The sequence below is a fragment of the Platalea leucorodia genome, assembly GCF_965183815.1.
Source record: "Platalea leucorodia genome assembly, chromosome: 3".
Classification (NCBI taxonomy): domain Eukaryota; kingdom Metazoa; phylum Chordata; class Aves; order Pelecaniformes; family Threskiornithidae; genus Platalea; species Platalea leucorodia.
In genome coordinates, this window is record NC_138825.1 from 32,303,134 (window position 1) to 32,315,636 (window position 12,503).

At 41.5% G+C, this 12,503-nt stretch overlaps 1 protein-coding gene across 5 annotated transcripts in view; it reads right to left on the reverse strand.

Moving 5' to 3' along the window:
* PPP1CB (protein phosphatase 1 catalytic subunit beta) overlaps positions 1-12,503 on the reverse strand; it is a 100,249-nt gene that overhangs the window by 25,971 nt on the left and 61,775 nt on the right. For 2 of the 5 annotated variants that reach the window (XM_082305371.1, XM_082305369.1), the window contains exon 1: positions 3,904-4,043. The exons of the other annotated variants lie outside the window; for them this stretch is intronic. The gene's annotated coding sequence lies outside the window, so the exon portion shown is untranslated. Of the gene's footprint in view, positions 1-3,903; positions 4,044-12,503 lie in introns of those variants that run through there. 5 annotated transcript variants of the gene reach the window in all.

The window sequence follows — 12,503 nt, forward strand, 5'->3', positions numbered from 1 at the left end:
TAGCGCAAACTGGGCAAGCCGTGGTGATGCAGAGTGCTACCAGTAGGCCACTGGGCCGGCTTGGCAATAGCTTTTTTAGCAGAGTGAAAATACCTGACTTTGACAGCCAGCATGCTGGTTTGTGTATGCGTAATTTGCTGCGATCATGCTATAAATCAAGATGAGACTGCTAAAATTATGCATGACCTCATTTGATAGATTATCTAATAAGGAATTTGCTAATGCAGTTTATCACTTAAAAAGCCATACGACTGCTAAGGATGAGTACTTTGCTGCAGCACATTTAAACCTAATTGTCAGAGGAGAAAAGCAAGCGGATTTCAGAGGTGAGTTAGAAGAGCATCCTTATGAGGATGATGTCTTCACTAAATCAGTGGTGCAATGCAGCAAGCAGGGTGGAAAGGAGTCTCCTCTGGATAAAGGTACAGAAAGCTGCTAGACAAGGCTGCGCTGTGTAAGAATACTGCATGGACTCACTGACCAGGAGAGCCTTCATAAGTGTAAATAGTTGTATCCTAATAGGCATGCTTGATTTTATTTTTTGATCTACTGTTGTCTTATAATTGTTTTGACATTTCAGTTCTGTTTCACTGTCTTGCAAGCAGATCTAAAATCCCTGATACATGGGAAGAAACTACCAGCCTAGACCTCTAGCTCTAACTAGCTATTCTGGTTATCATGCTTGTCAGAATGAAAAGAGTAATTGTTTTGCTGCTATATGTTACCATCAAATATTTTTGTTCTTCCAGTCCTGTGACTCATATAAAAAGATTGAACATCACTTCCACATACACAAACAGAACTATAAAGCAGCTCAAGCCAATGAAACAAAGCTTGTTTTGCAGGTTTGTTAACCACGTATTCTGTTCCAATCCCAAATTTATGGTTAATATAAGTGCCATTTTATTTACAGATGATTTTGTAAAGCTTATTCTGGGGTATGAATGCCCGTATACATTCCCTAGATGTATGATACTGTTCATAGCCTCCGAGATAAACATTAAACCTTCTCACAACTCTGTGTGTGTGTGGGGAGGGGGAGGTGTTAGAGAAGTGACAATTTTGAACTCCATTTTAGGTTTGGGCAAAATGAGGTGGAGACATGAAAGAGCTTACAACAGTCCACACAGAAAATCATTATCGGAGCCAAGGCTAAAGCTCTGACTTCCCCAGTTCCCACCTTGTCCCCCGACTCCCTAGAGCAAAGCTGGCAAACGTCCCCTTTCTACCCCCCGCCCCTCGCACACATCCTGCCTCATTTGCAACCCTGCCCAAAAGCTGGAGTTTGTCCTTCTTCAGGGGAAATAATGCTTTATGGCAGAAATAGGGAAATTGGACATTGCTTTACAGAAAGCAGGACGTGATCATTGGCATAATAAGGCAGTAGCTAATTTTACTAAGCGCTACTAAGTCAATACACTAGGTGAAACCTCCACGTTGACTTAAGTGCGTAACTAACGATTTGGGATTGTACGGGAGCTACTGGTGTCGCAAGAAAAGCAAAGATAACCCTTAAAGCACTGTAAATCCCAGGGACTGGGATCAAGGAGCTGAAGAAGGATATTTTGGTAGAGTAATAAATTAGAGTCACGCAGGGGGACTCTCCGTGACATTTGCATAGGAGGCCCACCTAAATATTATGATGCCTTGTATTGATAATGTAGTCCCAGTTGAGTAGCTGGGAGTGTTCCTGAGAGAACTGGAGTCTGCGTTTCTGCATGAACACACAAAACACAGCTGTGTGTATACATCTGACTGGAATGATTTATCTACAGAAGAGAAAAACACAAAGTAATGGCAATATCATCTGCCTCATTAAATGGTCCAGCTCTGAATCGGAGAAGCCACTTGAGGGGTAAGAGCACAGTTCACCACCATGCCACATCACCATTTGTGGTTTTCCCAACTGACATTAATTGATACAAACTGAGTTAGTGGATTTTACATTGAAGACATCTCTGCAACAAGCTGGACTCAGGGCACCTGCTCATTCACCCTAGACTGTCAAATAACCCTCTGATGATAATTTTCAGTCACAGTTGACATGGCTTAGACAGAAGTTTCATCATAAAGCTTTCATTAGTCATTCCTTGAGCCATCCCATTTCATGAGCTCTTACCCCTACCAAGATAAAATCAGTAACACTTCTGAGAGACATACCAGTGGTTGAGTGATGCAACCTGTAGCAGCCAGGCAGAATTTACTCCTCTGCATTTTATCTCCTGACTGTCATCAGCAAGGCAAAGTAAAAACAGCTGCTCTGAGCCCACATTATTGCAGTGAAATTCCAAGCAAGATGATGCTGAACCTCGTTCAAAACCAAGGGAGAACCAAGAGAAGAAATAAAGGTCCTAAACCGGTGCCTTTGAGGTTGAATGCTTTTTTTTTTTTCAATACGCATCTATTCAAAATACATGCTTCTCATTCCTACTGGGCAGTAAACCTTGCCATGTAGCTGCATATACTATGCTTGGCCATATGGTTAGTAATGCACCGGGAAGCTATACATATCATAAAAATAGCACTGGTAGAATTATTCTTAGAACATCACTTATGGGCCAAAAATATCCTCTATAAGAAACAGACTGTGAAAGTACATATTGAGGTTGCTATCTGGTACAACAGGCGAATTCTCCTGCTGTGCAAATCAAAAGGTGGATTGCTTTGAAAACATAAGGTAAACATTCCTAGAAGGACAGAACTGAAATGCATGACAGAAACTACAGTGAGCATCCGCTGATCAGCAGTTAAAGATTGCCCAGAGAAGTCCAGGGGATGTGGGAGAAGAGCAAGGCTACAGCCAAGGTCATACCTGAGGACCATGCTACACTCCTTCAAAGGATGGAAATCCCACCCCACCACGCATTCTTCTAGATCATATGGGAGATCTGCAGCTGAGTCACCGCAGAAAAGCAATGTAGAAATTTCCAAGGCTGTAAGCAGCAAAGTTTTACAGACATCCTATTATGTTCAACTTACATAATCTGAGTACTTGGCTGCTCAGATAATATACTGATAGGGCTTTATGGAATTAAAAAAGAAAAAGCTTCTCACAGATCATAATATAGCAAGAATGGAATTATAGTGCTCCAAAAATCTGTAAAATAAGTCCCATTTTCTTTCTGGCTTTATCAGACATTTCCAAGAGGGACTTACTGCAACAAAGATGACACCTCAGCCCCTATAGCCATGACATCATTTTCACTGAACTTGGACTTCTCAAAGCATTATTTTGCTTTTGGAAACAGAAGCTTCTGATGACTTAGAGACACAAAAAGGCAAAGGTCAGGGTTCAAACAGCAGTCTTAAGAGGACTGTTTTGTTCCTGCTGAACAGCAAAATTTGTAGTAACTTCAGTGTGGATTCTTACTCTTGTCTGTACACAACACTAACATTTTGCAAAAGACAGGCAACTCTTATCTCCATGTACCGTAAAGATAAACAGAAAAGTCTTGCACAAGTGGCTGCAGCAAGGGACTGCAACTAATGTGGAAGAGTAACGATGCAAGCATGTTAAACGTAGAAACATTCTCTGATCACGAATTTTGGGGTTTATCTATGTTACATAAAATACCAAGGAGTTAGATCCTCCACTGGCTTAAGTCATAGCTCTATCAAAGCACATGGAATTATGGTGGTTTGTATAAGACGATCACATATTTGAGAAACATATTTTGGCCTAGATGGCTGATAGACTCTCAGCAGGGCTCTCTAGAGTAAGGGAATAGAAGGAAATAAGCCCTTTCAAGAAAATAATATTCATATACTTGAGTAAGAAGTATGCCTTAGTGAAAAATATACCCTTTTTTCATACGTACAAGCCACATTATCTCTAATAAAATAACATCTCGTGATCCAGAAACAGGATGGACATGTATATGAACAATACAAGGGGGTGCTTACTTCAGAAGTCTTTCCCCTGCACTGCTTCTGGTATCTTTGTCTGCTCGCTTTTCTGAAGTAGCACCTCTGGTGGCTCAGCTTCTGTGCAGGTTATCCAAGGACTCTTTTTCAAGTACCAGTATACTTGCAGGGATGTGGTTTATCTGAAAGGCAGACTATACAAACGAACATACAATAAACTTTTGCAGTTCCACATTTTTTCCACTCCAAAGATTGTTCTTCCATCGCCTGACCCTTTGGTGCAAAATGCATCAACAACCTAGAAGCTGGTATGTAAACTTCACATGCCAAACAGATGGAATGCTAAGGACATCCATAGCTGAACAGTTTCCATGATGGGAGAAAACTATATTCGTGTGAGGGTGGAAAACTTGGTTTACCAACAGTTGGGCCATTTGCTGTGGAATAATTCAGTCACTATTGGCTTTAGACCAACTACTACTTTACATGGTGCAACTGTCCTTTGGGAAGCATAGGCTTCCAGCTTCCATGACCAAACACAGGACTGAAAAGGGCAAGGAATGATAACAAAGGAATTCAAGCTATCTACTACCAGAAAGCAGACCTGACTTCCAACCAAACACCTGCCGTTAAAAACTGGCTCACAACAAAATCTGCATTTCCTTCACGGAGTCTCATATCTAAGGCTAGCCAAGGATGAGAGGTAAAACACCAAACCATTTTGCTTATTAACAATAAAAGTCTGCCAGTTCTTTACATCAATAGTTAAAAACAAAACCAAAAACAAACCAAAACAAGGTAGCTACCTGTGATGCTGCTATTCCATCATTTTGAAGCTGTTGGTCAGGATATTGTATTACTTTTTGTCTTTATTTATTTCCAAATGTTATTGCTTGGCAGGCAAAACTCTTGGACTGTGATGTTTATCAATCCTTCCAGCATCTAGGTTTTCACAGTGATATTAATACTCAAGAATACCGGAACAGATCTAAGATAAATATCCCACTGTCCTCTTCGCTGGGTCCTATACATCAACTACTGCGCTAGCATAAAGAAACGTTAGGCATTCCACAACTGGATGGAGAACAGGCAAGGGAGAGCTCACAGTGAAATGCTGGGAGCTCGCTTGCTGTATACAAACAGAATGGAGGATAAATCAAAGCTGCTTTTTGATCCCGACAGTCCAGGCTGCGTTCTGTTTGACTCCGCACCGGCAGCCTCCAGCCCCTTCGCTCCTGCGCTCACCCCGGCACAAGGCATCGCCTATCCTCCCTGTGCTGCAAAGCGTCTGGGTCGATGCAGCATTAATTAGGGTGGGATGAACATGTGCAGGCCAAATAGGAGCGGAGCCGTCGCTCCGTCCCGAGGAGCAGCCAGCTCTGCTGCGCAGTGCTTCCCGTGACCCAGGTGCCTCGACTTCAACACTCATCACGTTCCCCCTCTGCTGCTCCCAGAGGACTTAAAGGTGTTCCCTCAGATGCTATAATTTAGCCCTTCCAGGCATCAGTCCTGTTCGCCCATGCGAGGACAACAGAGTATTTAAAGCTGAAACAGCCAAAGAATATATTCAAGAATCTATGATAAAAGCTACAATTTTATGCACCATGGAGCATCCATCAAGGAAACGCACAGAGCTAGTGCCACAAAATAATTACATGTGCAGAGTCCATTGTAAACACAGCTTTTATGTGCATCAGCACAGCTGGGGACAGTGTTTAAAAATATAATTATGTAATGCATTTTATGTAGTCCGTGAGCCATTCAAGCGATACCATCAGTACAGCAAAATTGCATGCAGCAGTTCTGTATCTATTGGCCTGAGCAAAGAAACATTTTTCAAGAGCATTATTTTTTTTATAGATTTGTCTCCGATGCCTACGGGGGATTTGTGTCTCTGTCATTGGCCACTTTCTCTCCTACTTTCACCAATGAAGGAGAAAGAAAGGGGGAGTTATTTTTGGCCTTGCAGCAGACTCCAGCATCTAAATCAGTTAGTTCTGAAACCACTTGGGGTGGTGCTGGTTCTGTTTTAATGGCTTTAGAAAGAAGGAATTTGTGATGTCTGACTGTTAGTGAAAGGAAACAAAGCCGCTGTTGTCGGGTAGAAGGGCAAAGCAAGGTTAAGACGCCATGTAACGAAGCAGGGTCCAGCCTTTAGTACTCGCGCGCAGCAAATGATGAGTCGTGGCTAGGGCAACACAGAGGAGGCTATTACTAAGCCACGTACAGGCTTCAGCGTAGGAGATCTCTATTAAAATGCACAAAGAAAACAGGCTTACAGCTATACTTATTGCTGACACCCCGCTGCCCCCCCCACATTTATTTTCTTCTTGTAATGCTTATGGTATACGAGCTGCAGAAAACAGAGGAAGCTTTGCTTTCCTTCTTGTTTAATCTGCAGTTGCAGCTGAGTTGCGGTGATGCAACAGTAAAATTTCTGAGACAGTGCTTAACAGTGCTGCTAAATGATAGCAGCAGCATGCGCAGATATTTATCTGAGACAAAAATAGAGGTTTATAGATACTACTTAATGGTCATTTTAAGGCCCCAAAGCTTTCACTACTTTGCAGACAGTAGTTTATGTGTCTTGGCCAAATCCTACATGGAAAATTACATTTGACCTGTCACAATCTTTCTAGGAGACCCAGCAGATTGCTTTTTCATTTAAAGAGACCATTAAGGAAATCCATACCTAGTTTCATAATACAAGATCCACAGGTGGGAGTAGTGAGATAGCTTCTTCAGCTAGCCAGGAGCTGCTTGGCACAGAAACAGGACTTGATGCTAATTTCTAAATGTGGGATCTGATATCTGAAAAGATATTTCCTTTTCTCTGTTAGATGCTGGGTCATGTGTAGCATATTGAAAAGTAGAGTGGGGACCAAAATCCAGGTGTCTGCATTCCTGCTTGCATGGTAGCATCATTGAGAAATAAAGACACAGCTCCTTGCTTTCTCTCTTCCTCCTTATGAATATTGTATTTCTTATTGCTTAGTGGAACGGCATCGATCGGAAGATATCACAGCCAGAAGAGTCCATCACTGGCTGCGGCATGGCAGAGCCTAGCGAAGTGGGAGCTCTGCTTTTGGATCTCATCCGGATGATCAGCAGTGCTCAACAGAATAGTTGCTTGTCTGAAAGATTGTCACAGGCATCACCCCGCTACGTTTTCAAGAGGAAGCAAATACAGCACCATTTGAAAAATCTCAGAGTTGCCATATATTTGATTCCAGAGCTACCAAGCTATTTAGATGCTTCCTTCCACATGGAAATCTCTGTAAAATACATTTTGTAGATGAAGCTTTGTGCTCTCTATGGTAGAGCCTGCATAGATTATCTAGATATAGACTTCTATAGTGCATGCCACCTCAGATTTACAGGGAAAGCTAAGGCAGCTACCAAGGCATTACCTCCCCTGCACAGCTTACTGTCATACATACATACTGGTGACCATTTTTCATGTCACATTACGCAATGAAGATGGGGTTTTGCATTAACACTTTATGTAAATATATATACACACACACACACACACACAGATATATATATAGTGAACAGATACTGAGCAGAGTCTTTATATATTATTAGGAAAGATTGGTTTTGGGGAGGTCTAAGCGGTTAAATCGTTTCTGTAATTAAACTTGAGGAAAAGCAAACTTTTGCATTTTTTAAATCATTCAACAATGTGATTTTTAAAGTTGCGCTCAGCAGAATTTTTTGAGAGAAGTTTTATCAACTCAAACAATTACTGCTTTGCAGCACAAGGTGTATGGAGTAGTCAGTCAAAATGAAACTATTACCTCCAACCATGCAGACAAATGGAAGGTGTAAATAAACAGTACTTTTAAATTAACTTGCTAAGCAGAATTGGTCAGTAGCTGACTAAGAAATACTTCAGTGTGTGGTATCAGCATCAAATGTGGGAGTTTTGTGTTCTGTGTTTTGTTTTGTTTTTTTCCTGTAAGATCTTTTTCTTTATATTCTCATGGAAATTTGTAATTGTCAACTGGAATGTGCTCAATACTTTTGAACAAGACATATTTAACACAATGCCTGCACACAGTGAGCTGGATTTTCAAAATCCCACTGTTAAGCAAATACCCTCATGAGGTTATATGTCCGTGGCTTGTTTATGCAAGAGAAAATACCTTTGTAAGTCTGGTTCAGGATGTGTGATACCAACTGGTGAAGACCAAATTCTTCTTTATATGTCTTATCTAAACCAACTGGAATGGTATCAGTATAAAATGAGTTGAAAAATTTGCAGTTTTGGACCCTAAAAATGCTATATTTACTACCTTTCAAAGGAAGCATGTTAAGTAGAGTACTGTCAGCAGATGAGACACAGGGAAGAAGCAGGAATGGACAGGCAACGCGACTTCCTCAGGATCACATAACAGATTTGTAGAGGAATTCACAGCAGAGCCCCTGAGTTGTGTTCCACACATTGCTAACCACTTCTCAGGTCCAAACTGCTTGCAGTATGCCTTTCTGTAGAAATATCACAACACTGCATGACCACAGGAGCAGCAGAGAACATGTTCATTGAACATTTGTTAAACAGATCTGGTTTAACGTTCTTAACACAAAAGTTAACTTGAAAGGGTATGCTCTACCCAAGTGCATTCAGCACAACTTGATGGCTTAGAATCACAGAATCATAGAATCATTTAGGTTGGAAAAGACCTTTACGATCATCAAATGCTAATAGAAAAATTGATTAAGAAAAACACTTTCAAATGGAATCTATTTTATATGACCAGAGGGAACCTTCAAAACACAAAATGAAATAATTTATGTCAGTGTCTTCTGGGTGAAGCCTGGCTGTGAATTCAGAGGTAGAAATGTGCAGGCAGCATGTTGTGTCCTAGAAAGAGGAGCAACGCCACTTCTGCCTTTACCAGAGAACAGAGAATCCCAGCACTGACATTAGCATGGAAAAAAAATGAGTTAAAAGCATACGCAGTCCTTCAGACTGTGCGTGCAGACATTTCTGAGTAGCCACAAAGAGGTTAGTGCTAAGTATATTTATTAGTTAGCAGAATTACCTAGGTGTAACTAAAACTGATTCCTTGAAGCCAATCAATCATTCTTAAAGTATGGTACATATGTGAAACTGTTACCTCTTCCAAAACAGACGACTGCCTTGGCACGGCAGAGTAAGTAATACTGCAGGGTAAACAGTGGGATTTGGTCACAGGTTTGAAGGAGCGTCATAAGGAGAATCATCAACCCCGTGCCCTTAAATTCCTTCAATGCTCTTCCTTTAATCCCTCATACTAATGTTATTTATACAGCGTTTATTAAAAGTGGTTTCTAATTTCAGGTGCCTCACTTAAGTCGTCCAACTGCTAGAGGTCTGCACACCAAACTCCAACTGAAATAACGGAGGCAATGGGTAATACGTACCTAATCCCACCTCCTTCCTTATGATCGCAGTAATACATTTCCACTCTTCCAAACACCGCTGCTCAGCACACGTGGCTACTCAAGCTGTATTTCCTTAAAAAGGTGGGAGTTGGGGAAGCATTGGCTATTTGGGGAACTTGCATGCAAAATATGTTTTTTAAGTAAGAAGATACCAGCAGATGGATTTCATGAAGGAAAAACATTGAGCAAAATGCCATTGCCAGTCCAAATAGTTACAGCGAATAAGAAATGTGAAACTGAAACCCAATTTGTAAGCACATCTTGGCAGCATGCAGTTGCAGGTAATAATTGTCTTCACAGTCCAAATTCTCATGTACTTCCCTGCCCATGAAATGGAAAGTTGAGAACATGATCGTCTTGACTGGCAGACAGAGCAGGTGGATGGCAGCTTTGAACTACTTGGAAACTACAAAAGAGACTCAGCTTTTAGAACAGTAGGTGCTGGTCAGCCTCTTCCATGACGACCCTCCAAAGCTCCTGACCATCGGGATATTTCCTGTTACTCACTGTGCACAACAACAGGAGAAGTGGTGGTATGTCCTCATCAACAAGGATGACAACAAAACAACTGTTTTAAGGACAAGGAGAAGGTGATAGCCAACTTCTACCTGCTGCATTGTCTAAGAGCACCGCGAATGTTTCTCTCCCCCATGGAAAAGGTAGGTAGATGTGGGGAAAGGTCCACGGAAGTTCCTACCCTCCATCATATCCTGAATTTTATAGAATTTATGGCTGTTGGCTTAGACCTAGACCCAGTTTTGAGTATCCACTCATCTGGCACATGCAGGTGAGAAATTGGTCTGTTATAGATTCAGAGAGTTGAAGGCAAGAATGGACCATTAAAACACCCTTTCTAATCGCTGATGTATCACCACCCTTTTAATTTCAACTCAGTAACCCCATATAGAACTAAATAACCACCTATATAAGTAAATATCTGGCTAAAATCTGTCTTCTGAAAAGTTATTCAGTCTTGTCTTAAAAAAGAGAATATGAACAATCACTCCTTAGGAGGTTTTTCTTACCAAGATACCACCCTTTCAAAGTATAAGGTAAATTTCTAGTTTGAGCTTGCTTACCCTCAGGTTCCAGATGGCTGAGGCATACTTCACCAGTCTCCACACATTCTCTTGAGCCATTCAAATAATTTTTTGGTGACCAGTATAGTCTTACCATGAGGGTACTTTATACTAAGCAAATCAACTCTTAACGTTCTTCCTGATAAAGCTAAATAGGCTCTCCACTAAAGATCCCAGGCCTCAAATCTGTTTGTGGCTTTCTGCACAATCTTTAATCAATACCTAGACAACTAATGTATCCGTCATTGTACGTCAAAAAAAAAAAAAAAAAAAAGAAGATATTGAGACAGAAAAGGGACATAGGAGGAGAAAGAGTGTGCGCCCTCAACAGCAAGTCTACAACATTACAAAAGACAGTGTTCAGGTCTAGACTTCATCTGTTTTACTTTGTTTCCTTAAGTTCAAACCTTACCTTCAGATCTCCTAGACATACAGGAGCAAAAAATTAGGGAAATCATTGTATTTCCACAGCTGAAAAAAAACTTTTGATCCCCTTTGTTATATACAGAACTGCCTAGCCACTGGGCAGGATGGCGTTCAGACGAAGGCTGCGCCTAAAGAGGTGTGAAAAATATAGCCAGGACCGCGTGGACCTGCTGGGAGGCAGCCCTGCAGGGCTGGCCCGAGGGACGCTTGCAGCGGCGCTCGGCATCCTGCTGCCAAGTGTAAACCGGGACTGCTTCTACTCAGCCCTTCTGTAGGTCATTTGTTTTGACCTGGAACAGAGCACTGATATTTGGGCTCCAGGCCGTGGCTATTCAAGGACTCAGTTCATATTTGCTAAGCTGTTAATTACTGTGTAGGACTTAGTTTAATACCAATGACACAGCAGGAAGTATCCCAAAGTCTCTACTTTGCCATTCTCCATCAGTACCAAGGGGACTGTATACCACTTCTTGCTTCGCATTATTATCTCTTTAAAAATTATCAGATCACAGTTTTAAGAAGGAGCCATCCTAGGAATGGCATATATTTAAATGAAAGGCAATTTCCAATTACTACAGTCTGTAAAAGCCAGAGATCAGATTCAATTACACTGCACTTTGCAATTTACAATCTGTTGGTGCTCATTCCAGCAGAGGCTTGTTAAATGCTCTCTTGCTGCAGACCTTCAAAATGTGCTTACCTACTGAAAAAGAAGAGGTTCTCAGTCCAGAGCCTCACCATAACGTAAGCCATCAAAACCCAGGCCAGACCCCAGCCTCCACTCAGAAACTGCACTTCAGCAAGGATGGCATGTGGCTGGGTTTCGGCCCGATAAAGGAACCTCATGGGCTACTGAGCCATGTTAGCGTAAGCCCAAATTTAAAACGTGAATTCACCAGAATAGACAAATATGCCGTTCAGATTCTGACAGGCACACTGACCTATTACTTACATGCTTCTAAATCCAGAATTTTAATGTCCTCCTTCAATTTTCCTTTTTTGAGAATCAGACCCTCCTGGCTTCACAGCTTGGTTGCTATTGCTGTGGCACGTCAAATCTCCAGAGGTAACAACAGGCATGTGGTAAAGGTGCTTGCCCTAATGCTTCCTAATGCACATTCAGGCAGATTGTTAATGGGAATACTCACAACCAAGGCAGGCTGCAAAATCCGGAGGACCACAAAGGCAGTGAGATTCCCAGGCAGGTGGCCTTTACAAGCCTCTTCTCATAAGTACAATGCAAATTATCCCTTAGGTATGCTACTATAAAAATCAAGCAGCAGTGCTAAAGCCAATAGAATTGCATCAGTTCACACCAAATCAAAATTTGTCTCTCTCTAGGAAACCATATAACAGTGATATATGATGAATTGAAGACACCAGCGCAGGTTTCCAAAGAATCCACGGCTCAGGCAAAACACAAAGTGACTTGTGACCTGTTACAACAAACCAGATTCAAAATATACCATTAAGGGTGATAGCAAAAATGGAAAACGCTTAAATTTCTAAACTCACCCCAGAACTGAGTTCAACCCACTCACAGATTTACTCCTTCCCCCTTTCCTGCACATCTACTTGTATGGACCTTGTCAAACACCAGAAAACATGAAACTAAAGCAGAGGAGGAGAACACCAACAGAAATAACAGCATGCATCTCTCAATATTTAAAGATGAGACTCATTTTCCAACAAGAAAATTGCCAG